Source organism: Ischnura elegans, chromosome 9 (genome assembly GCF_921293095.1).
Source record: "Ischnura elegans chromosome 9, ioIscEleg1.1, whole genome shotgun sequence".
Taxonomy (NCBI): domain Eukaryota; kingdom Metazoa; phylum Arthropoda; class Insecta; order Odonata; family Coenagrionidae; genus Ischnura; species Ischnura elegans.
In genome coordinates, this window is record NC_060254.1 from 111,663,611 (window position 1) to 111,689,255 (window position 25,645).

The 25,645-nt window shown below is 37.6% G+C and overlaps 1 long non-coding RNA gene across 1 annotated transcript; it reads right to left on the reverse strand.

Annotated features, from left to right (window-relative positions):
• Window positions 1-12,910: 12,910 nt before the first annotated feature.
• On the reverse strand, window positions 12,911-14,316 carry LOC124165408. The gene is made up of 2 exons (XR_006866224.1): window positions 14,052-14,316; window positions 12,911-12,963 (listed from the first exon to the last, which is right to left on the reverse strand). It is a non-coding gene; the product is annotated as an uncharacterized LOC124165408 (long non-coding RNA).
• Window positions 14,317-25,645: the final 11,329 nt, after the last annotated feature.

Genomic DNA, 25,645 nt, shown 5'->3' on the forward strand with positions numbered 1-25,645 from the left:
TGTGGGGCTCGATCATGCATTTCTGCATGATCACGAATTCACCCGATTTTTCGTTTGACGAGATATTTAGTGGCACCGCAACCACGCCGTTGCCTGATCACGCATTTGACGCCGTCATTCTTGTTTGGTGGAGCGTGGCCTCTCCATACCTATTTGAGTGGAATGGGAACTTTGCTCCGCGCCACGTGTTAACTCGTCAACTCAACATTATATTCATTGTTTTGAGTCAGAGGCCATTTCTGTGCTCTTTTCCGCAGTTTCTATTTGTGGTCATTACCATTTATTTGCTAATTTCATGTGTGAGACGGACGAGTAAGAAAAGAAGGAACGACGAGGATAATTAATTTTGTTTAAGATGAGTGATTCGGAGACAGCATTCACTAAATACCGTGACGCGACGACCAAAATGCGGTCGGATGACGACTCGGAAAGCGATGAGCAGACCCCGTTTAAATCCTTGGCCAGCCATTTTCAGACGTTATCTGTTCAAGGGGAGACGAGCTCCGTGGTGAATACAACTGAAGTGGAGGACGAGACGCCTATCGTCGCCTCATCCCCGATGAATTCTCCCCCACCCGTCACTTCCCCTGATAAACTCGACAGTTTGCTCGCACTAGTCCAAAAAATGTCTGATAATTTAAGTGCAGTGGAAGGGAAAATGTCAGACAATTTGAATCATGTTCAATCTCAGATAGAAGAGAAAATGTCAGACAATTTGAATCATGTTCAATCTCAGATAGAAGAGAAAATGTCAGACAATAGGGAAGTGCACTAATTTTTTTTTATTGCTGAATTTGAAAGTTTAGCCTAAAAAAGAAACATTAGTATAGTCACTTTTATTTTCTGCATCTGGGGTATGCACTTTAAAACGTTTTGAAAGTCGGAAAATTTCATGTTGCGCTGAAACACAGTGCCTCCATCTTGATTGAGATGTGACGTCACAAGGCAGTAGTCACCAGTGGAGTATCGCTGAATTCCGTCGCCTTCTTTAGCGCGGCGAGAGTTTCCGGGAATCGGTGGAGTTTGCTTCCTAAAAATGTCGTCTAGTACCGAAAACATGAATTCAAAATAGAATTATAAATGATTTTTTGTTCCAAATTTCATCTCGACGTCGAAACAAAAGCCTGGAGAAGATATTCATTCCCGTGCCTTAAGCACAAGCTATACGGAATAAATGGTTTAAGGCTGCTCCTGACTCTTACCTATCGATGATATTCTGTTTTGAAGATCATTTGAAGGTATTGTAAGATCAAATTGATATTTATATTATAATAATTTACTTAATAGGTACCTCAGTCACATCAGAAAGTGTGTTGAGTCAAAATATAGCATCTTCCGCGTAGACCTACGTAATTTATAAACTGAAAGTAGTTTGGTTAAAGAATTATGGCGCGACTGTTTTTTTACACGACCGGGCAAAATGCGTACTTTGCCCATGATATGTGCATATATGATAACAAACGATTTTTGTTAAAGTTAATCTTTATTTGTTGAAATTAGTACATTTATAGGTGATACAGATATAAAGGTACACGGCAGGTCGCGCGGCGTAATTTGTACTCCACTGGTGACGGGTTCACCTTGCTGATCCAAAAAATTAGCTACAATACCTCGAACTTTGAAAACTCGCAATATAGGCAGTCAAAGTACATTGTAAGAATACACGAGACCATTATAGCCCAGAATGTACGTACAATGTCGAAATCCTTGGTTTTCAAAGATTGACGTATTTTATACGCCAGCGCGCCCGGTCTAGGGTTATCAACTTTTATTTCATCCTATTTGTTAGTTGAAATTATATTTCAGAATGGTTCTTTTAGCACTGCTACTGAGGTAAACTGGTAGGTACTGAGGTATGTACTGAGTAAGTAAACTCCCTTTGGAGTAATGTGAATTACAAGTGTTCGAGATATATGGCATTTTATATTCGCTTTGTGTTCTTATTAATTATGCCTGTACGCATATTGTTGCTTGCCGCGAGCCTTTAATGGTATGTGCTCTTGCAAGAGTGGTTTTCATTTTTAATGTGGAAGTTGGTCAGTATAAGCAAAGAAAAAATTAACATTTTAGCGCACACCAACCCTTGTAGTCATCGTATCTCTGCGTTTGTAATGACACTGCTAAAATACCTAAACGCCATAACGATGATAAAAAAATTGTCTCATGTCAATGATTGCTGCAATTATAATTAATGATAAACTTGATGCCGTATGATCACAATGAAGACAACAAAAAATAATGCCATGACGCAGTCTTGAACCACGGTCCTTCGGGTGAGATCTATCCTTTGAATTGTGCACGCTACCACTACCCCAACCGACCCATTGAGATGTGGTGGACATTTTGAATTTATATATATAACTTGTAAAAAGAAACGCATGAAAATTAATTAATTACAGCCTAACTAACGCCCTAATTGAAAAAGATGCAGCAAGGTACGCGGTCTCCCCTTGTTAGCCTTAACGTCTCGCATTTCTATGGAGCGTCGAACCTGTCCTCCTTATTAAGTAACCATAAATACATAAAAGTTTGGTATACCATTTATAAATCGTTGGAATTTTCCTTCTCCCAACCAAGATTATATTTTCTTGAACCCATCCTGGACAGCGAACCATTGCAACAACCAGCCAGCTCGGAAATAAGGCTAACATCCCATGATTCTAGTTGCGAAGGGCGAACGTTCCGGCCGGCGTGAATACATACGCAACGAATAAGTCTTGCAGCAAACGTCTGAAATAGGTTTATTAATTTGACTCGGTTCTTACAAAAAAAGTTTTGGCATGATAAACGGCATTGTGTCAAAATATACCCAGCGAAAAATAAATGCCATGATGCATTTATTAAAGATTCAATGTGCTATTCGTACTACCCTTTCCAAACTTGAAGTTGACACGTAAATGAATATTAATATATTACGCAATGATGAAGTCGTTTACTCAAAAGAGAAGCAGCCACATATATATTCTGAAGATATTTTATGACAGCAAAAAACGGATACCCTCAAATTCTGAAAATTTTCTATGCAATAATAGTGGTAGAACTAAACGGTGTAGAAGCTGCCTTCTGCTACTGCCTTGTGACGTCACGGCCAATATTCAACATGGACACCCGTTTTCGCGGCCTTTGAATTTTTCCATATTTCAGACGGTCATCTCGAATAAAGTATTCACTATTAGGATTTAAACTGTGGTTTTACGACATTATGTTATTCTGAACTCTAATTTTAAAAATGTGTTTGGTGCATTTGAAACACTAGTGCACTTCCCTATTTGAATCATGTTCAATCTCAGATAGAAGAGAAGATGTCAGACAATTTGAATCGCGTTCAATCTCAGATAGAAGGGAAGATGATTGCGTTCCAACACGAGATTACAAATAATTTCTCTAGCCTCGCGGCCTCCCATCAGAAGAGTATTAATTTTATTAATACCAAATTGGAAGCCTTTAGCTCTGACGTTGCAAATGTACGTGCCGAGATACGACACGAAACAAAAAGAGTTCAGGATAATTTTGAAAGCCAACTCGAAACAATGCCCCGGGCAAAAACCACAGTAATAAATTCATGCCGCAAGGAAATTTCCGATGTTCACGAAGAGGTAACGGTGAACTTAGGACGCGAAATCGCGGATTTGAAAGGGATTATACCACGTGTTGAATGTGAAGTAGCCAAGTTGAATGGGCGCATCAACGAGTTAGGTACCGAGCGACCCGTCCCCTTCCGGGAAACCGTGACTCCTGTCCCAATAGCTAAACCTTTTTTTAGAGAAAGGCTAACGGAACACCCCTTGGCTTTTATTAGAGATTTGGAGGACTATTTCAATTTCACTAACACTCTGCCCGAGCATCAGTCCCGTCTTGCTATTTATTTGCTGGAAGGCAAGGCAAAAATGTGGAGTGATTCGCTGGACCCAATTCCTCCCACTTACGCCGAGTTTAAGGCAAAGTTCTTGGAGAATTATTGGGATTACGACACCAGGTATTCTTATAAAATGAAGGTGACGACTGGGAAATATCACCGCCCCAACCATGGGACCATGAAGGAATACCTCACGAGAAAGATCGCGTTAGCTAGATTAAGCGGATTCGACCTGAACGATCCCGATCTTTTAACCGCTATCATTAAGCAGTTCCCGATAAACATCCAAGATTTAATACGTTCGGCGGGTCCCGTATTCATTGAACGTTTAAGACAGCTGTTAGGTTGGTATGACCATTCCGCAGAGAGTTTGCCCGCGTGGTCTGATCGTCATGAGCAAAAATCCAGCGTAAACTACATGTGCGAGGAACGTCCCTCCCAACGCAGAAACTTTGCCCGAAGCGATACCAACGAGTCATTTAACATCGCGCCTCCAGAACGAGGGATTCAGAACCACGTGTTTTTTAACCCTCCCCCCTCTCATTCCCCTCCCTCCTCTTATTCCCCTCCCTCGCCAGCGTGCGAATCTCCTCACTCACGACCACATGGTCGAACAAACAGGCCCATCCCTCCATTTACCACCCCTCATTCTTCACCTCCACCTTTGCTCCCCTTTCCACCCCGTCACCCAGCACGACCCAGTGATGCCCGCCGGCCTTCGTCGACTTTAAACGAAGTAGGTTTGGAACCAAGCATTCCCGGGAACCGGACCGAGAGACGAGAGGTAGCGAACCCCAGTGGGTCCTACCTTACCAAGTAGTAGGGAATGATCCGCATGATTTGTTGCACGAAGAAGTATTCGCACGACCCGAACTATTAACCCCCCAAGTGAAGGTAAATTATCAAGGCACAATCCTAGACGTGCTAATTGACACAGGAAGTGCAATCTCAGTCGTATCATATGACATGTGCGAAACCTTATTATCCCGTGATCACACTCTCCCAGTATTTCCTATTAGAAGATCCCAAATCCTTTGTGCGAACAACAAAAAATCTAAGCCCATTACGAAACAGATATTGTTAACATGTCGTGTCCATGAAATGGAATTGTCGGTTACTTGTCTTGTAGTCCCAGACCTTATTGTTCCTGTCATTTTTGGTATGGACGTTATATCCAGGTACCGTATAATTCTTGATTTCTCGAAAGGGATATTTAATTTTGTATGTCATGAAGCCCCCCCAGATCCCCCGGAAACGAAGGGATAGCGATCGCATATAGTTGCCCGACCGAACTCCAAGGCGAGCCACAACCCCCCCTTCCCCAAGTGTTGGATGACGCGCAGCGACATCAGCTCAACGTGTTATTCGTAAAATACGGGCGCGTATTTAGCCCCTCCCCCTCAGTCGCTCACAAGGTTGTTCATAGGATCCGCTTGAGTGATGAGAGACCTTTATTTCAAAGGTCATATCCAATCCCCATTGCCCACCAAGATGATGTAGATCGCCAAATTGATATAATGTTAAAGGAAGGCATCATACGAAAATCCCCAAGTCCCTATGAAAGTCCCTTATTGGTTGTGAAAAAAAAGACGGCCGTTTGCGCTTGTGCATTGACGCACGAAAGTTGAACAGCGTAACCATCCCTGAGCATGATGAACCCCCCCGTATCCCCGATGGCGTGAACCTCCAGAATATGGAAGATTCCGCCACCCAAGAAGTGTTATTGAAATTTGCTTCCCAGCGTCTGAGACGTGCCGCTAGGACGCGCATCCGTAACCAGAGAGGGAAAACACGCATCTTTTCGTTAGGACAAAAGGTACTCCTATGAACGCCTCGTGAACCAAGCACGGAGCTTAAACTGTTCCGGAAGTTCTTCCACTTATATACCGGCCCGTTTCAAATTTCGAGAATGTCTGGCCCAAATGCGTGTCACTTAACGAACTCTGAAGGAAGAGATATCGGAGTATTCAATTTTCATAACCTGAGGCCTTATTTTGAGGCATGACGCAGAGGATTATCTCAGAGCGGATACCCACCAGTAATCCCGCACTGACCCCAACCTGACCTCCTAAACCTGCGATCTTGGGTTCTTTCACAATCTTTGCCTTAAATTTCTTTTTGGGATCAGCTAGCCGTCCGACAGACAAAATTTCAAAATTTCTGTACGAAAATTTTGAAATTTCGTCGTGGGGGCAATGTAACGGCAGCGCTAATTATCATTTATGAGTAGCACTTGTCTCAATTCCTACCCTTTCCTTTTTGTTACTATTTGAGTGTATTTGGTATAAATGTAATTGTTTCATGTGTGCGTGTGAATAGCATTTTTTTAAATACCGCGCGAACAAGGTGAATCACGACCCGACAGAGCGCGCTAGTGGAACCACTGCCCTCCCCTCCCTTCCCCTCTCACGAGACAGTCAGTGATGGGACACTCAACATCGGGGAGAGACAGCCAGTCATTTGAACCACTCAACATCGGAGAGAGACGGTGGAGAGGAGTCGGTCGAGCAGTCATTGAACCACTCAACATCGGAGAGAAACGGTGGAGAGGAGTCGGTCGAGCAGTCATTGAACCACCCAACATCGGAGGAGTCGGTCGAGCATTCATTTGGACCACTCAACATCGGAGATAGACGGTGGAGAGGACGGTCGAGATTGATCGAGCCACCAACGTTGGAGAGAGTCGGTGGAGCATTGGAGCCACAGGCTACTGGAGATAGAGAGAAAGCACCTTGGCAACTCCCCAGTCGTCGGCTTGGAAAATGCAACGAGGAACCATCGCGAGCGCATGAGAAGTCTACTCGGCCACGTCACCACCTCGTGTTCCCGAATAAGGTGCAGTAATCAACCGTGTCCCCACCACTGTCCCCGGTCGAAGCAGCGTCGAGAACGTTTCTCCCTCCTACCCCCTCTTTTCCCATTGCAAGAAAGCGCTGGAATAATTAGTGAATCTTGAATCTCAAAAGTGCAGCAGAGGACTTTTAAACCCTGCGAAAAGATTTAAATGCAGTTCATTTCAAGTTTACTTTTATGTTATCAAGTTGATTTTTGGTTTCTTCGTATTTTGTATTTGATCCTTGATAATCCGGCCCTACTAACATTTTTTCAAGTGCTACTCCCCATATTTTTGTATGTTAAATTTAATTATTGCGATATTTGTCAATAAATGCATTTCTTGTGTTCGCAACCCAGGAATACGTGTGGTCTTTCACCCTCAACCTCCCCTTCCAATTATCCCGTACGTTTCGCATTCCCAAAATTACTCGTTTTTTACGTCGCCCCCGCTCTGAGGTGTTTCTTGCTCTATTTTATAACGGACGCAAAACCCGTTCGTCACAATATAGACTAGGTATGTATTAAAACTAAAATGCATCGAAAGTTACAAGTTATAATATATTAAAATAATGCATACGCAATGTTCCTGGAATACAAAAATAATATAGATTAAAGAATTTAATGCACAATTTTCACGGCAGAAAATGAATTAAGCAGTAAAATTAAGTCACACACGGTTGTATCATATCGGCACAGTTTAAAAAAACATAATTTATTGCAAACTTAATCTACAAAAACAATATTACAGACTGATTTCACACTTAGATTTACTTAAATTATAGGATTACACAAATAGATAAAAACACTATAGAAACACGGCAATAGAATATTTCTATGACAAATACATAATATAAATATTTTATTTTAATTTCTCTCGGTAGCACACGGACTAAGAGGATACTTAAGTTTAAATATCGACACAGTTTAAAACATATATAATTTATTGCAAATTTAATCTACAAAAACAATATAACAGACTGATTTCACACTTAGATTTACTAAAATTATATGATTACACAAATAGATAAAATCTATATTTAAAAAAAGACACTGATAATTCTCATACATAAGCATCCATACCGATACATAAACACCAACTGCATTTGCCAGCGGAAAGTCATGTAATTAATTAGCCAGTTTTACATTAGGGAAACGTCCGGGCCGTTTTCATTGTATACTTAGCTAACGCTGCGAAAATAAGCAATAAATCCACCGAACATTATGTGGCAGTTTGGAATGAATCTCCTTGGTAACGTCAGTTAAACATGACTGTCCGCTGTTACACCCCCTCTCCACGTTGAGGACGCAGTTGGATTTGAGGGGGACATGCACTACTCTACTTTATACACTACACTACCAAATTCTACTATATGATCAAACATACCAATCTCTACCATTCATAAATACATTCCAAATCACACTCTCTCACTCATACTAAATAACAATACTTGATATCATACTCAAATTCTCTCATTCATACTAATTTTTCTATATTACACCATACAACATTCATTCAAAATCCCAAAGTCCAATGCTAAAGAAGCATTAAAATTCAAAATAAATTACATTCGACTAATAATCTAAAATAAACTCTTCTCGACTACGAAAAATCACTCATTCCAATGTACACTAGATATCACCTGCATTCACACAAAATTACATACGCACATTATCTCATTCATACTAAATTAAATACCCACTTTCACACTAAATGGCACACTCATATTCACACTATATTAGATAACCTCAGTCACTCATTCACACAATATTTCACACTAAAACTCAAGAAAAATAACATACTCTCATTCAAACTAAATCATATAGCCTCATTCACACTAAGGAAATTCGATTGTATCATTCACACAAAATTATGCTCTAACATTAACACTATAAATACCTTCATTCACACTAAATAGCATAATCGAATACACCAAATATCACACTCTCATTCACACGAAGGAACATACCAACTCAATCACTCTGAATCATATACTAAAACTCACATTACGTAACATACTCTCAATCACACTAGAAACATACTCGATCTCATTCATACTAAATGAATACCCTCATTCACACAAAATAGCGTTTAAATACTCTCGCATAATAAAATACCCACATTCACACTTAACATACTGTCGTTCAAACGTAATACCTTACTCATTCGCACTAGATAACCGTCTCATTCATACGAAATAACACTTCTTCATGCTAAATTAATACCTTCATTCACGCCGCATTACGCTGTAATATTCGCACTTAATAATATACCCTCATTCACACAAAATATCATACTCGCATTCACGCATAACCACATTCAGCAAATTAAAACTTAAATACGCTCTATCAATCACACCAAATAACATTCACTAAATCACACCAAAATCATTCCCCTATGAAAAAATTGTATAAAACCGTATAAAATTTCTATACAACTTATACAGGTTGTATACAATTTGTATATATACATTGTATACAAATTGTATAAACTGTATTAATTCACATGCTGTATACAGCATATACAATTTGTATACAATGTATACAATTTGTACACAATGTATACAATTTGTGCATAGTGTATACAATTTGTATAACAGTAATTCAAAGTAGGCGTCAAAAACTGAAGTCCAAAAATCAACTTAGTAGGGGACCAAAATAATGTTCCACCTTCGAGAGTTCAATTGCTTCTAAAGATCATGAATCGCGTTTTAAAGAAGATTCTCGGAGATGCATCAACGCTAGTCATTCAATGCCACTTGGAAAATCTTCAACCGAGGCGTCAAAAATTTAAGTCCAAAAATCAACTTAGTAGGGGACCAAAATAATGTTCCAAATTCAAGAGTTCAATTGCTTCTAAAGATCATTAAAATTCCGAGGATTTTCAGGGCAGACAGAGGATGGCCGGCTCCCGTCCATGCCATCCGTCTCCACCACTCCGTCCAATCTCGGACGACCAGCGGGCGTCCATATCTCCATAGCCTCCATCGCCTCCATAGTGTCCCCGTGTCCAGTTTGTACGAAGCGGTACGAAGGTTTTACACAGTACACTGGCAAATTCATATGCAGCGATAAAATTGTATCACATACGCCCAAATTTCCTAAAAACTCGTGATTTAATATGTGACACAGTAGTCATTTCGTATCTGGATACGCTGGATTAAAAAATTCATATCCGGTGTAGGACTATTTTCTTTTGCGGATGGGGCCATAGCCAGCTAGAAAGAGAGCCCGCGGAAGGATCGCCCAGGATCGCAGTTGGAGATTACGTGGTTCACGTTACGTTTCACGATATTCCATGGATTTTTGTGGTTAAGTTGGTGAAAATTAGAGTTTTTGTGAATAGCGAAGTTTCCGTTATTCTTTAATTTCATTCGGTGGGCTTCAGAAACTAGTTTGTGAGGCATTTTTGTTAAATATGCCTTTCTCGTGTGTGGTGCCGGTATGCGAAGGAAACTCCTGCAGGACTAGACCCAAAGTTTAAGTTTTTAGCTTTCCTATAGATCTTCATGGGTTGAAGAAGAAGTGTGTTTGGGCGATAAGAAGAGACAATTTCACCCCTACGAAAAACATTAAGGTATGTACCCTTTCTCCCTGAAATTCTTTGGACGTAATTTCAAGTTAAAAGTGGCTTCAGGATTTTGTTGAACAGGACTGAAAGTGGTGATTTAAAATATTGTAGCAGCAATTCATTTGGAAATTCTTGCATTTTAGTTGTGTTTGTTGTATTCTGTCGTTCGGATCTCTCGTGCAACAATTGCTCTATGAAAAATGTTCTTAATTATAATATATGTATTGCTAGTATATTTTATAACTTTCAATATAAATACATAATGTATTAATATTTTTACTTAAAATCTTCTCTTTTTTAAGAAGGAGAAAAATCCAAAGAAAAGTTTCTAAAATGTTTACGGCCTAAAATGGACAGGTTTCCTAATTTTGAAACCTTAAGAATGTTAAACACAAGACTAATAAGACTGTAGTTTCCTGTCTTATGTAATCTGCTTGTTACCTACAAGAGACAATTTCTTGCTACAATGAAATTTTTATATACTTCATTACTACAGTAGCAGTGCAGGAGAGCATGTCAGTCTCTGAAAAAGATGTGGAGGTGGCTATCAGAAACTCACTAAGGCACGCCAAGTGACAGCAACAACACGGTTGCAGGGGGAGAAGAAAATTAAGTACATAATATTTATGTAGTTTCTTGTGTTGTATTATTTCACCAAAGAAGCCCAATAAATATTGTGTATGGAATTGATGCCTAATTTATTTAAATTGTTGTCTGGACCTATTATTTAGATACTAGTATCGAACGAAATTCAGTCCTAACCTAAACGTGTCTTAAAGGTGTCCGTGTGCTGTGTGGGAAGTACCACGTAGACGTTTACTTTTTTATGAGTAAATGATGTTTTACTTTGAATTAATTACATGCTATTCTTAATTTCCACTGTTTAACTTGAGAATCCCCTATTTATCATTTAAAAATCTGGTATTGAATGGCTGGTTAGTTTTCAGTTTAACAATGTGTAAAGGATTATAATGTTATATTTTGGCCAGCATTCACTCCATTTTTATTTAGGCCTTTGTATGCATGTGGGTTCCTAGAGGAAGTGTGGTAAGGGAAATGGTCTGTTGGAATATTTTTTATGAGTGTTTCTTTAGGACCTGAGATGAATTGAGGAAGAAAATGGGTAGTATTACTCCACCTATTTTGGATGAGGTATTCCTAGGTCTTCTTTCATACAGTCCGTATACAATTCTTAGCCCGTATACAGCCCAAGTACAATTCTTATGCTGCCCATATTTAATTCTTATACAGCCCATGTAAAATTCTAATACAGCCCGTATGTAATTTGTGTAAAAATGCATATTTTTATACAAACTGTATATGTACACTCATTTTTGTATATAACTTGTATACAGACTGTATAACATCTGTATAGAGATTTTATACAATCTGTATTGAGACTGTATACAACTTGTATAACATTCTATACAGAATGTATACAAAACTTTTATACAATTTTATACAGGTTTTATACAATTTTTTCATAGGGTAGGTCTTGTTTCATACAACCCGTATGCAATTCTTATTCAGCCCGTATACAATTCTTATACAGCCTGCATATAATTTGTATAAAAATGTATATTTTTATACACATTGTATACACTCATTTTTGTATATAACGTATACAGACTGTATAAAATCTGTATAGAAATTTTATACAATCTGTATAAAGACTGTATACAACTTGTATGTTATTCTATACAGAATGTATATAAAAATTTTATACAATTTTATACAGGTTTTATACAATTTTTTCATAGGGGTTCTCACATTCACTCAATATAACATTCCCACATTCACGCAATATAACATTTTCTCAATCACACCAAAAACATTATGGCATTAACACAATATAACATTCTCTCATTAACACCAAATAACATTCTCACATTCAAACCATATCACATTCTCTGAATCAAACCATATATATTCTCACATTCACACCAAAAAACATTCTCGCATTCACACAATATAACATTTTCTCAATCACACCAAAACATTATGACATTCACACAATATAACATTCTCACATTCACACAATATAACATTCTCTCCTTCATACAAATAACATTCTCACAACCACGCAATATAACATTTTCTCAATCACACCAAATTATATTCTCACATTCAAACCATATCACATTCTCTGAATCAAACCATACATATTCTCACATTCACACCAAAAAACATTCTCGCATTCACACAATATAACATTTTCTCAATCACACCAAAACATTATGACATTCACACAATATAACATTTTCTCATTCACACAGAATAACATTCTCACATTTAACCACATCACATTCCCTCATTCACACCAAATAACATTCTCACATTCACACAATATAGCATTCTCAACCTCATATCAAATCACATTCACACAAAAATACATTTTCCATTTCACACAAAGTCACAATCATCAAAATAATACAGAAAGGCACATACAATTGAAATAGACACAAAATATCAAGCACAAAATAAGGTCAAGTTCCTCAGATAATCATTCTTCACGTCTTGATGCTAAGAAATGAATGTTCCTCTTGTGTCTTCAACTCTGAGGCTTCAGATCTTCAATTTCAGTTTTTGTTTCATTCTTCATTTTTCCGGTTTCATGTATCACTTCACTGTAGAGGCCGTCCTGCTTTATGATATTCCTATGCTGCTGTTTCAAGGTCCATGATTGCAAGCTGCCGTACTCTCCCTAATGTAAGAACAACATCGAATGTACTCAACAACAATAAGATAGAAACGTCTCTTTGTCAGGCATAAAAAGATTTAATTCATGTAAAAGCAAGTAATTAACTGACCATAATATAGGATTCGACCTAAATTATTACGCCGATCATTATTAAACACATTTGGTGCGTCTAAGTTGTTGTATATTAGGTTCAAGGCAAGGCAAGTGAAAGCATCTCGAGTAAAGTACAACCATAGTAGATTTTCCAAAATGAAAAAAGAAATCATTATTCAAAAAACAAGGAAAAAAAGCATTTCAAAGATCCAATGATATCGAATGGGTTTAGCATGAGAAGGATTATTACGTAAAAAATAAATAACTCTCGATAGAACATGAGCACGCTACAATGAGACAGGTTTATAACTGGAGGTTTTCGATGGGAGGGTATCTGAAGTAACATTTACATCTATGCCATAACGTATTGTAACCCACCCGTCCGCACTCCGTCCGACTGGGTTCCACTTTCAGAGGGGTGGGGGAGGATAGTTTGGAGGGATTGCTCAAGGTGAGCGGGTCGCGGTTCGATGGCAAGGGGAAAGGGAAGGAGGGGGAAAGAAATGGAAAGATAAGTTGGGGTAGGTTCACTTGCTGAATGGAGGCTGGCGCGTACGAAATAATGAAGGCTTACGTAACAGTTTACAATTCCAACAACACGTTTAATGATCACTTTAAATAGGAATTTCTCCACAAAATACATAAATGAACAACTCTTTGAATAACACAAATTAAATTACTGTTACTGGCCAGTTATGAACCTAATAACATCAATTAATAAATGAAAGAAAAGAAAATAAACCTTGAATACAATTGTTGGCGTGAAATATTATAGAAATGCTGAAAAATGACAAACGCCAATTTCAAATAATCTCTTATTGTCCTACAAACTACCATTAATCATTCACTCACACACGGGGACACGGGGGAACTTCAAAAAAAATATAATAAAAAATGTACGGGAAATATCACTGTTCTTCTTCTCTTGAATGGAAGAGAGAGGGAAATGGGCTCTTCTGATTCTGTTGAAAATTTGGGGATATTGGTGGCTAGAGTACTTATCACTCTTGCTGATCTGCTGGTGGAGAAGATTTCCTTGGCTGGCTCGATACTGCGACTAGTATCGTTGTGGGATGAGAGAACTCCTGTGTTGGCGCCGTGTATTGACGTCTTCTGCTGCGCGTGCTAGGAAGATACCGTCTTATCTCCTCTTTCCAAAGTCACCGCCGTTTATTACTCGCGTCTTTTTCCACGCTGGGCTGCCTTCCTTTCTTTCTCTCTTCACAGAGAACGGGAGCTTCGCCACGCAGAGCCTCCGGCCAATCTCTCCAGCAGAATCCTTTTTGCATGTCGACCGCATTTCGCTTATATAGCCACTTTCTGGGAGGGGGATGGGTGGATGGAAAAACCCCGGGCATCGGGTTTTTTCGGCTATTCTTCCGTAGGGGAGGGGGGGGGGGTTTCTGTGAAGGGCGGGGTTGGAGGATTTCATCATCTCCGTACGCAGGTGTTCCGGCTTCACAGTGGGATGGGGAGAAACATGCTACGTATCACGTAGGCACCGGAACTTTCCACTTCGTAGACGGGAGAATTGTGGGAGGGATGGGGGACGGAAAAATACAGAATCTGGTTATTCATTCATCACTTCACATTCACACAAAATTGCATGAGCATTTACATAACATTAAAAAAACACTTTACAATATTTATACGACCCTTCATAATTTACGCAAGCCTTCCCTACCTCGTAAATGCCTCTTTACTACATCATGTACCTAGCCAAACGGCAACGGCTACAGTATGGTGTTATAAAATGAAAGAGAAAACAAATTTGACGAGCGCGAGTGTAAATTTTCACCATTTAAAGGGCTTGAAGAAATACTTAATTTGCAATTATTAGCGTGAAAATCTATAAAACGTCTTCTGGAATATACTGACGAAAAAACTGAACTCTCACTAATACACAGTGAGATCATATAACACTAATAACACATCGATGACAGCATTAAAAATTCAATGATAAGTCGATTTTTAAAAATATATTAAATGAGGAATGTGAACAAGCTAATAAAACCACATTCTCCTTTAAGCACCAAGATAAGCAAACAGAGGATTTCATAGTGTACTATTTTTTTCCTCTTGTGATGATTTCCCGCGAAAAATAACTTGGGAAAGGAAAATTTTAAGTTCCATATTGATGTAAAATGTATTTTCAAGTAAAATGTCATTTTTCAAAACTTTTTGGGGGGCCTGAGGGTCACCACCTTGGCACCAAATCACCCCAAATCATATATCCAGTCACGCCAACGATGTGAAATGTGGCGGAATGATTGTGGAGAATACTGAGGAGTAGAATATTTGTTTATACATATTTCGGTGAAGAATAAAATCTACGAGGTAGTTAGTATTAAATGGGAAGATGGATAAGAGAGTTGTAGGTAGTATTAGGATTTTGGTGTTATAAATTGATTCGCGACCCACCAACCCTGTGGTAGCTGAAGTTTACATTGCCTCTTATAATTATAGGGTGGAAGTAGAGTAGGTTTATTAACGGCGCTATGAAATAATAAGGGAAATCCAGGATAAGTAATTCTAATTGTGATGAGGTTCGGGATCGGCTCAGTTGGAGAAGAGAGAGATGGAAACGAAATTGAAGAATATGGATTAGAAATAGGGAACAAGAGGGAAGAGAAAGGAGCGGAATTAAGCAGGAGAAACAAGCTTGTTGAAGCTAATGAATTAACCAATTGCTGATTTTAATCAAAAGAGATAAAAGGGTTGCCAAGGGTAACGATTTGTTGATTAGTGACAGGATAAGATGAATCAGCCAAATAGACAACGAGTTGTATCATTTGAGATTAATAAGATCATTATTTACATTAATACTGTGTCCAATAGTTATTTATGGAGCAGAAGAAGAATAAATCCAATAAAGCTCATCACAAACACGGCGAGATCATAATAAAGTTCAAAAGAGCATAGTATGGAAGATTCCAGGGTACTTAGGGAGATATGAGGTAGACTACAATATGGTAAGTCAGTGGTATATTAATGATGTGAAAAAGTCGCGCAGCTTCCCTGCAGCGGATGCGCATTCAGAACACAACCTAATACTTAAGAAATGCAACTTAAGATTAGAAAGGAGAGGAAATGGAATGCAGAAGCTCTGAAGGGGACTACGGGGAGGGAATACCTGAAACTAGTGGAACAGAGTCCTCTGGATGGCAGTTCTCTACACTACTCCCTCATAGGGTCGAGTCGTTCCATACACTTCCACCACTTCCACTATGGGAATTGAGACGTCCGCCATTTTAGTTCTTCCGTCTCTATAGAGTCTTATGGGCGAAAGTGATATAATGCCAGTTTTTTCATAAATACGCGATTCCTGTCGCATTTTCGGTAATTATAAATTGTAATATATTCAGTCTTGAGGTACTAGGAACACTTTACTATCAATTTGTAAATTTTAAATCGTGAAAAATAACAAATATTCGCGCTTCAGTTAAGTTTTGATTCTTTTCACAGGACGTTTTTCTAGATATGAAACTCTCATATTTATGTCTGAAACAGGGTAAATTATTTCCAAAACTACTATTACTGCTCTCAGGGCTACTATATAGCGATTTTTTCTCGTCAAAGGAATAATTTCAGATTTTGAAAAGTCCAATATCAGCTGAGAGAGAATTGTTATCTTCTGATCGGAAGAGATTTCGCATGTAATATCCGAGTAAACTTCCATGAAAACAGCGCAATGGATATTATACGAGGAATTTGAGGACAAGTCTGGTCAATTTTTAGTGCCGACAAATCGGAAATATTATCCTACCCCAAAATTAGACAAGAAACACTACAGAAGTCACAAGCTGACATGCAGTTTTTGTACTTTTCACGAGAGTTGCAGATCATAAAAGATATCATCAAAGGAGGTATATAAAGGAAAAAATCACATTTTTCCAAAGTATATAATGTACACACACCAGAAATGTTACATTTTAAGATTTCCAGAATGATTTAACAATTCCATTGAAACTAAGATTATTTACATAATGCAAAATAAGCAAAATAAATAAATCTGAAGTGCACATGATGTAACATTTCTATTAAAATGGATTCAAATTAGTAGGAGAGAATGATGTACAGGTGATGACAGCTGCCACACATCTTGCATTATTCTCAATTTTGCTATGTTCCTTTACCACCAATGACATTGACTACTCGAGTATATGAACCTGTAATTAAAAATATAAATAAAATTTCGTTAATTACACCAAAAGCATTAATTCACAAGTAATTTTAAAGAACAGCATCTCAGTGATACATCAAATTCTCACAATCAACAGTCATGATAAAGTTCTATAATGTGTAGATGTTTATTAAACATGCAATCACTTGTTTCTATATCATAATTCATGGTTTGAGCAATAGGAAATTAATAAATTAAATTTCAATTGGCAGACAACTTTCGGGAAATTAATTCTATTACCAAGATGGCAATCTTCCTGTCAGCATACAAAATTATAAAAAGGAATAATATGACATTAACATTCCACAACACTTTAACTCAGTGGCATATCTACGGGGGGAGGAAGGGAAAGATCCCTCCCCAAAGCCTCAGAGAAATAAAAAAATTATTTATAATTATTTTATATATTGAACTGCATCGACTAAAAGTTAAATCTTTAGTGCCAAAATGATTTCAAATGTATTTCCAGGAATGTTATTCTTCAAAAATTTTCTTGGATTGATTCGTTGTCTGATGGGGGGGGGGGTGCCACCCCAGGCCATCCTATCCTTCCCAAAGCATATTCCTAGTTACGCCATTGCCATTACTCCTTGACACAAATATTTCAACATTTATCAGATCATCTAAAAATATTATCAAATTGAAGACATACAGTCATATTAAACTACTCCATTGCCTAATCTCGACCATCGTATGCTCTCCCCCTTTAAAAAATATTTACATTTTAAAACATTCCAAACAGCGGAATAGGTTCATAGATTTCACATTTAATAGGTATTCTCAAACGTATCCCATATTTTAACCCCAGAATACTGTTTAGCAAAGAATTCATGTCAATGGTGAAGGTACCCCCCAATTAATGACCCTCATTATAACGATGAACACCATTTACCTATCTCCATTAACACCATCATGGAATGTGTCATACAGTTTCCTCCGGTATTACATCCATTATAATAACATTCAGACCAGGATTAAGTAGTCAATAGTTATGGAAAAAAATTGACTGTATAAGAGGAATCTCAGAATAGTAGTGAATTTATGCACAGCAAGACCAAACTTGCTTATCAAAAGAGACACTAGTAATTATGAAGAACAGATTTCAACCCCAGAAAACTGTTGAGTGAAGGGTTCAAGTCAATGTTCATGGTACCCTCAAATCAATGAGATGAACAACATTTACACTCTCCATTAACACCGTCATGGAATATATATTCCTTTAAGTACAACATATAATGTAGTAATTTGCCAAAAGGATTAAGCAATCCACACTTCTGGAAAGAAACTAACTTAAAAGGAGGAATCTTTGAATTGCAGTGCATTAATGCACAAAAAAACTAAACTTACCCATCAAAAGAAGTATTCTCAATTATGAAGAAGAGACTTGGCACTAGAAAAAGCTTTGAAAGCAACTGAAGCTATACCAAGAAGGGCAAGTATCGAAGGAAAAATAAATATATTGGCCTATGCTGCTGATGTAGCCTTAAAAGCCTATAGTAAAAGTAACCTCAAATCAGTAGCCCAAGTAGAATACAGTAGACTCTCGTTAATACAAACAACGTTGTTACGAAGTTCTCGTTATTACGAAGCAAATCGTTGGTCCCGTCGAAAAGGCCTATCCAAGCTATAGTAAAAGAAACGTTATAACGAAATTTTCGTTTTTACGAAATTACGAACCCAACTCCCGGTCCCGGCGGTTACAATATGAACTTTATTACGAAGTTCCACGCACAAGTCACGGCATTTAGGTGGATATTCACTACACTTAAGTTTTAATAATCGCGCCACGTTTAAGTTCTTCTCGTGTACTGTGCCAGAGAGCGTCAATTATGGTTCTTTATTCAGTTTATACGCTACATTATATAACAAGCTTCATTCCTGTGAAGTCATAGTGACCCACTCATAACCGTTAGTAAATTGGTTGTACAGTCAATCCTCTTCCTATGCACATTCAATTTACGAATTTTCAGAGATACGATCATTCAAAATTTTCAAATTTCGAATTTAGCCGATACTACGCGGTGTGGCGCTGGGAAACTCTCACTGTGATCACAATCTGAATAAGGTATCATTTAAGGTGAATTTAGGAACTGTTCAGCGTTTCGCCCGTTCTTCGTCATCGTGGGGAGCTATTTTTTCGGCTCCGAATGCATCGCAGACCCCGCTAGATCAGTTCGCCACAATCGTGAGTTAGCGCATACGTGTAATGCAGTGTTGTATTCCGCAGGATAACAGTACTCATCGATAACTTGCGTACAATCCGGCTGGCGAGGGTTGTCTGATTACGGCACAATAAGAGGGGCGGATAATCCTGCGCCAGCACGGTTTAAAGCCAATCGCTGTCCCCCAAGCGCACCTCACACCCTCGCCTAGTCATACAACGTTGTCAAATGCATAAACGAGCACCGAAATAAGCCTGATCTACCAAAATAAGCCCATTCTTCGAATCACAAGAACAAGTGATTATTCCTCTAGGTACTTCACGCTCGTTTTTCTTCACGGAACAATTTGTAAGCGTTTCCCTTTCTTACCTGGCAGCCTTGCTCCCTACCCAGACCTAGACCATTTTGTCTGTTATTGGACAAATCTCGGTGGCCGGACGGTAATTTTACCAACCTAGGAACAAGGTCTTGGGACGCATCTAGTATGAATATCGGAGTTCATGTATTCGGGAAGATATCAACCCTCGATTGCGTCATGGCGTAGTCTTCTGTTGAAAAACTGAAACGAATTTTCCTGTTAGTATATATTCCCGCGTAATTTAATCGCGTTTATAATACACTATTTTTTTCGACGATTCCTATAAGAAACGTTCTTACGAACTTCGTTATTACGAACCTCCGGTTTTTCGGTCCCGTGAGCTTCGTAATAACGAGAGTCTACTGTAGTAATAAAAGTAGGATTACAGGTAATTGAAGATAAAACTAAATATATGAAAATTGGAAGAGTGGCAGAGCCTAACATTTCTCTGCTGGTATTTGGTAGTCACCATTAACTGCCAAAATGAAATAGATGAAGAGATACAAATGGGGATAAATTAAGCTAATAGATGCTACTGGAGCCTATCAAAATTATCATAGATTCAACTTCTCAATATACCAACTCCAGGTATATATCAACTCAAGATAGATAAAAATTAGAATGTATACTATCATAATACAGCAAGTGCTCTTAAATGAGGCTGAGGTAAAGACCCTAACAAAGCAGCCTTAGAAGAAGTAAATAACTGTTGGAAATTAAATATCGAGAAGGATATATGGTCCAACATTTGACGAAGGGGTTTGGAGAATACTGAAAAACATAGAGCAGGAAACTTCATAAAACAAGATATAGTCACTGTGATCAGAAGTAGGAGAATTGCATGGCTTGGTCATGTAAGAAGAAGTGAGGAGTGTGGAGAGGTCAACCAGAGGGAAGACACCCACAAGAAAGACCAAGACTAAGATGCAATGACCCAGTGTTTGAGGGCATGGGATGAGTTGGGGAAAAGGTTGACATTATGGAGGACAGAGGAGTCTGAAGAGACAACTTGTTGGTGAGGCCAAATATCGACTTGGATTTGAGTATGGAATCATATTACTTGCAATATTTAATTTGATTAAACATGTTTTTGGCTTGAATTCCCCCCTCTCTAAGAACGACTGTTGCACTTATTTGTAATTTGATTTCAGCATTAATCTCATGAACAGAATAACATTTCATACATACTAATTTCCTCTGCAAAAATAAGGGGGTACTTCGTAACTGGAACTTTAAAACTTGACTGAAGGATAAAAAGCAGTGGCTTCATAGTATGTGGTTTACAATATCATTGATTAAAAAATTCAACCATGTTGCAATGAACTATTGCAAAATTATTTTAACTATATGCTGAAGTAGAAAATTGAAAGTAAGAATTACAACTCTACAGCATGCTTAAAACACTCTGTTGTACTTCAACCATACAGTATAGTAGGCCCTTATAATGTATTCTACTGAAGACAAAATGATTCTTTGGCGTTCTATACAACAAATACGAGAACTAAACAAGAAACCTAAAAATTACATTTAAATATGAATTATCTTCTGCATGTTTATTGTTGAAGCCATAATATCTTTGGAAAAGAATGATGCCAATCTTAAAATGATAAAAATTCAGCCAATCAGTGATGTATAAAAAAAGTAAAGCTTATACTACAATTAAAGTTAAGTTCGAACTCAAAGAGAATCAATGTGTCTAATATTTATATGCCACTTTCATTATGAGGTTTTTGGCTTTTACTTTGCAGTGCACCATTTTCCTGTAGGAACTCTAATGAATTACCTTCAACAAATATATTCAAAGCTACAGACACTAACCTCAACCCTTAAGAAACAAATAAATAGAAATGTGGTACCCTATTCATACATACTGGTGAGAAAGGGTAGTTGAACGTTCAATGTCAGGGTATTTCGTGTAAAATGTAGAACTTGCCCAATCAGTAATTTTAGCATCGCGCACTAGTTCTTCCTATGTTGCTCCCTCGCCAAATGACACCCTTGGAACCTGCTTGAACAGCAGCAGCAACATGCAAGTGATAATGCAAATCAAATTTATTAATTTATTCCAATGGTAAACATTACTAATCACTAGAATATAGAATCAACGCAAAAGGAAATGGCAGAAAGTCCCCCTACGGCTTAGGATAAACACCATAAATGGATTTAGGAGTACAATATCCTAGGTTTATCGCAACATATCACTAATAAATGCATTTAAAGAAGTTTTTATTGCAACAGAAATCATGATATCTCCAAGATATCATTAAAACCGTATTATTTTCACACAATACCGCATCAGGTCTTGAATAAGTTATATCTACACATTAACAATAAGCTTCCACTCCACTCTTAATAATCACTATTTATATAAGATTTATAAAAGCACAATTAAACGCACAGGCTTAATAAAAGTAAATATAAAAGTAAAACAATAAGTTCTAGAGAAATGTACATGAATAATATACACACTGACAATAACGCATTGAAATTGAAATGGTGTACGAAGAAATAATCAAAAACTCCTAGTTATCCATAGCCATATTTTTTTAATAACTCTCAATAATTAGGCATGAATGGTACCGTCCTCTTTGATAATCACTGAAGCCATTTCAGAAAAACCTAATTAATTATTTCCATATTTTACAATTAGTTACTAAGCTCGAATACGTACCACAAGTAAATATTCGGCCAAAGATGTTGAAACTTCAAGTACACAGGAGCAGACAGCAGTATAAGCACTGGGCCACGACAAAAGTTCGGTGTTGATGTATTTTTCCGTTTTAACCAGCCCTAGGAATGTAATCCTCTTCAAACAAAACTGGGATTAAAAATTCGGAATGAGTCAAGGAAAAGATTAGTCGCAAAAGCGACTCGTCGAGATTTTAATTGCATCCTAAAATTAAGCATTCACACTACTTCGAAATATAATAGTCATTCTTCTCATGAACAACACACAAATAAAGCAATGAAAAGCGGAGTTTCGTCCACTAATATGTATCCGGATATGCAGATTCTAGTCAAAAACGTAATTGTCTTTATTGTTGTAAATGACCGTAAGATTACTTCATAGGTACCGGCATTGACAAAAACAAATATTTTTATTGAATACAAAACTAGCAGCACTAATAGTTATTGTTACACTTTCTGGTACGTAGTAAAGAACTAAGTCAATCATCTCTGCAACCCAGACTAAATATTATATTTTAGTCACAAAATTTCACATATTCCATTGATGAATAGAAAACATACAAGCACAAAAACACTTTTCAAGAACCTCGCCGGATTATCTGAACCGGAATACATATTTTTTTAAATTACTACTTATACACAGTTCAAACCTAATAATTGGAATATGTGGATCAGCACTATTAAAAATTTAAGGTAATAGTATTAAAGGAACCATTATGTGTAGAAAAACTTACCTCACGTAGGCGGGAAGACGTTGTTTGGTGTCACTTGTCCCTTCGGCATATTTGAAGCCATTTCGCTCTTCTCTCAATATTTTGAGGGAAAATAAAATTTTTAAACACGTCCTTGGTGCTAATGTAGCAATTAGGAGCCGAACTACAACTTATTGTGCCGTATTTCTACTACAAATAACGGAAAATCTTGCCGAGCAACTGCCGGCCACATTCACTTTCATAACGTAAACAACGAGTGATGAGAACAAAGATGGTAGGATGCGACGACTCAACTTTGTAGTGTATTATCAACAATCCAGAGGACTCTGTAGTGGAAAATATAATGCGAGAGATGTGCAGACCGTAGAGGTGCTGGGATAATGTTAAAACAGGAATAATAGCGAGGAAATGGAAATTCTTCAGTAGGAAGGAGAGGTATGCACGCTTAAGAGAAGTGAGTGCTAGTTTTTTTAATCACAATAACTTTTTCATCCTGCGTCGCGAGACCACTTTGCGGCGAAATTATGTTTTTTGTGTGTGTGCATCAAAAAATGGGTGAAGGACATCCATCACGAACTGCACCGTTGCCGCAGATGGAGAAGTGTCGTGGTACAATGAATTACGACACATGGGCCATGGATATGGAGTTGTACTTCATCCATGAGGATATGTTGGGCTTTGTAAGTGGACCATTTTCTACAAGTGCCCTTGGGGTATAAAAAAAGTTAGCTCACAAAGCGAGGGCAAAGATTTATATGTTTATTGAGACTGGCACTGACAACTTCTGGAGGTGACGGGAGAGCAGATGGCCTATTGCATGTGAATGCACCTGGAGGCCACTTACGAAAAAAATATCAACCGGCATATGCCTCATTGGTCAGTTGTTCGATATTAAGTCAGTGAATTTCGATGATATGGAGGAATACGTGAATAATTTCACGGAGATTGACTCGGAGCCAACTCTTTCGTACTGTTTACCAAATTATGAAATATCAAAATGATGAAATATATCAAGATCTTATTAATTTACATCGAAGTTTAAGCATATTTAAAGAAAATACTCCCTATCACACCAGTTTGATAGTTTTACTCAAATCTTTTTTTCCGTGTAATATTCTATACTTGCATACAACGTGAACCAAAACATTGTCATGATGAGCACCGAGTAAATGAGTTATGTGGAAAGTTTGTGTTGTGTATACGAGACGAGATACGACAAAAAGTCTTGCGACGGTACCCTCTACAATTGTCTGAAACCCCCTGGAAAAAATTGTGAAAACACTAAATTTCCCAATGTTTATCTGTCTATTCATTTAAAATTTAGTGTGGGATTAGTTAAAAAAATGGCCACCAAAATCCAATAACGGTGCGGCGATCGTTGGAAGGAAGATAAAAACAAATAATCACAGCAGCATATTTTTTATGCAAACAAAAGGAGCGAAGTTGGAAAAGAAGATTAAGACGAGAGGGTGATATTTGATAAAGGACGAATTAAGACAAAACGATGACAAATCTAAGGTAGGAAATTTACAATGTAATTTTTGAAAAGTCAATTTCTTCATGGCTTCTTTCCATATGAACAAAAATTTCTTTACATCAAAACGTATTCAAACGAGAAGAGGAGATAAGAAAGGAAATTACTTTTTATTTTTGAATTAAATTATGAATATAAAATTTCGGTGTTATCGAAATTGAGAGCGTTGTTGTTATTAATTCAACAGTTAACAAGTGCACATAATGTCATTTTTAAAAGATGATTCGTGCTGTTGACTGTAGTTCCTGACTTGTTGCCTATAAACGATTGCAGTTGAAAGACATCTAAACAAAAATTCCTTTTTCTTCCTATTTTAATTGCCTTTATTTGCATATACCAACTTGGTCCTTCTAAGCCATATGGCTTGTCAGAAGGCTTAAAAGATAGGTAGGTAAAAAATTATTTTATTTTCACTGTTTGTGATGGCTACAACGTTTTATTTCTGTTAACGTTCTTTTTTTTCTGTTATTATCCAATTTAATGTGCACTGTTATCCGTGAGGTGGCGCGTCGAAGGCAGTGAATAATAGAATACGGAGGATAAGTGAAATTATAGGTATTTCATATTCAATTATCTTATTGTCTTACGAAAATCGAGTTTCATTGAATAACTTAGTTATTTAACATCTTCGAAAAAATGATATTTATAATGTCATGTTCATCAAACGTTGTCATCTGCTACTCATCAGATGATTTTACTGCGCATTATATTGCATATTAAAGCCATCAATCGCCCACCGAATCGAATCCGTTCATCTAGATAGCTCTTATAGTACTAGATAAGCGGATTTGATGATTTGATGTGGTTAGTTATTACACGTGGGGTGCCCGTGTTCAATGCAGGCGCATTTCTTCTCCGCATTTTTGTATTTATTTTGAGATCCCCTAGATTTAACTCCTAATTTTATGATTTTCAATCAGAACAACGTTTGTCTCCGTGTTTCTGGGTTTCACC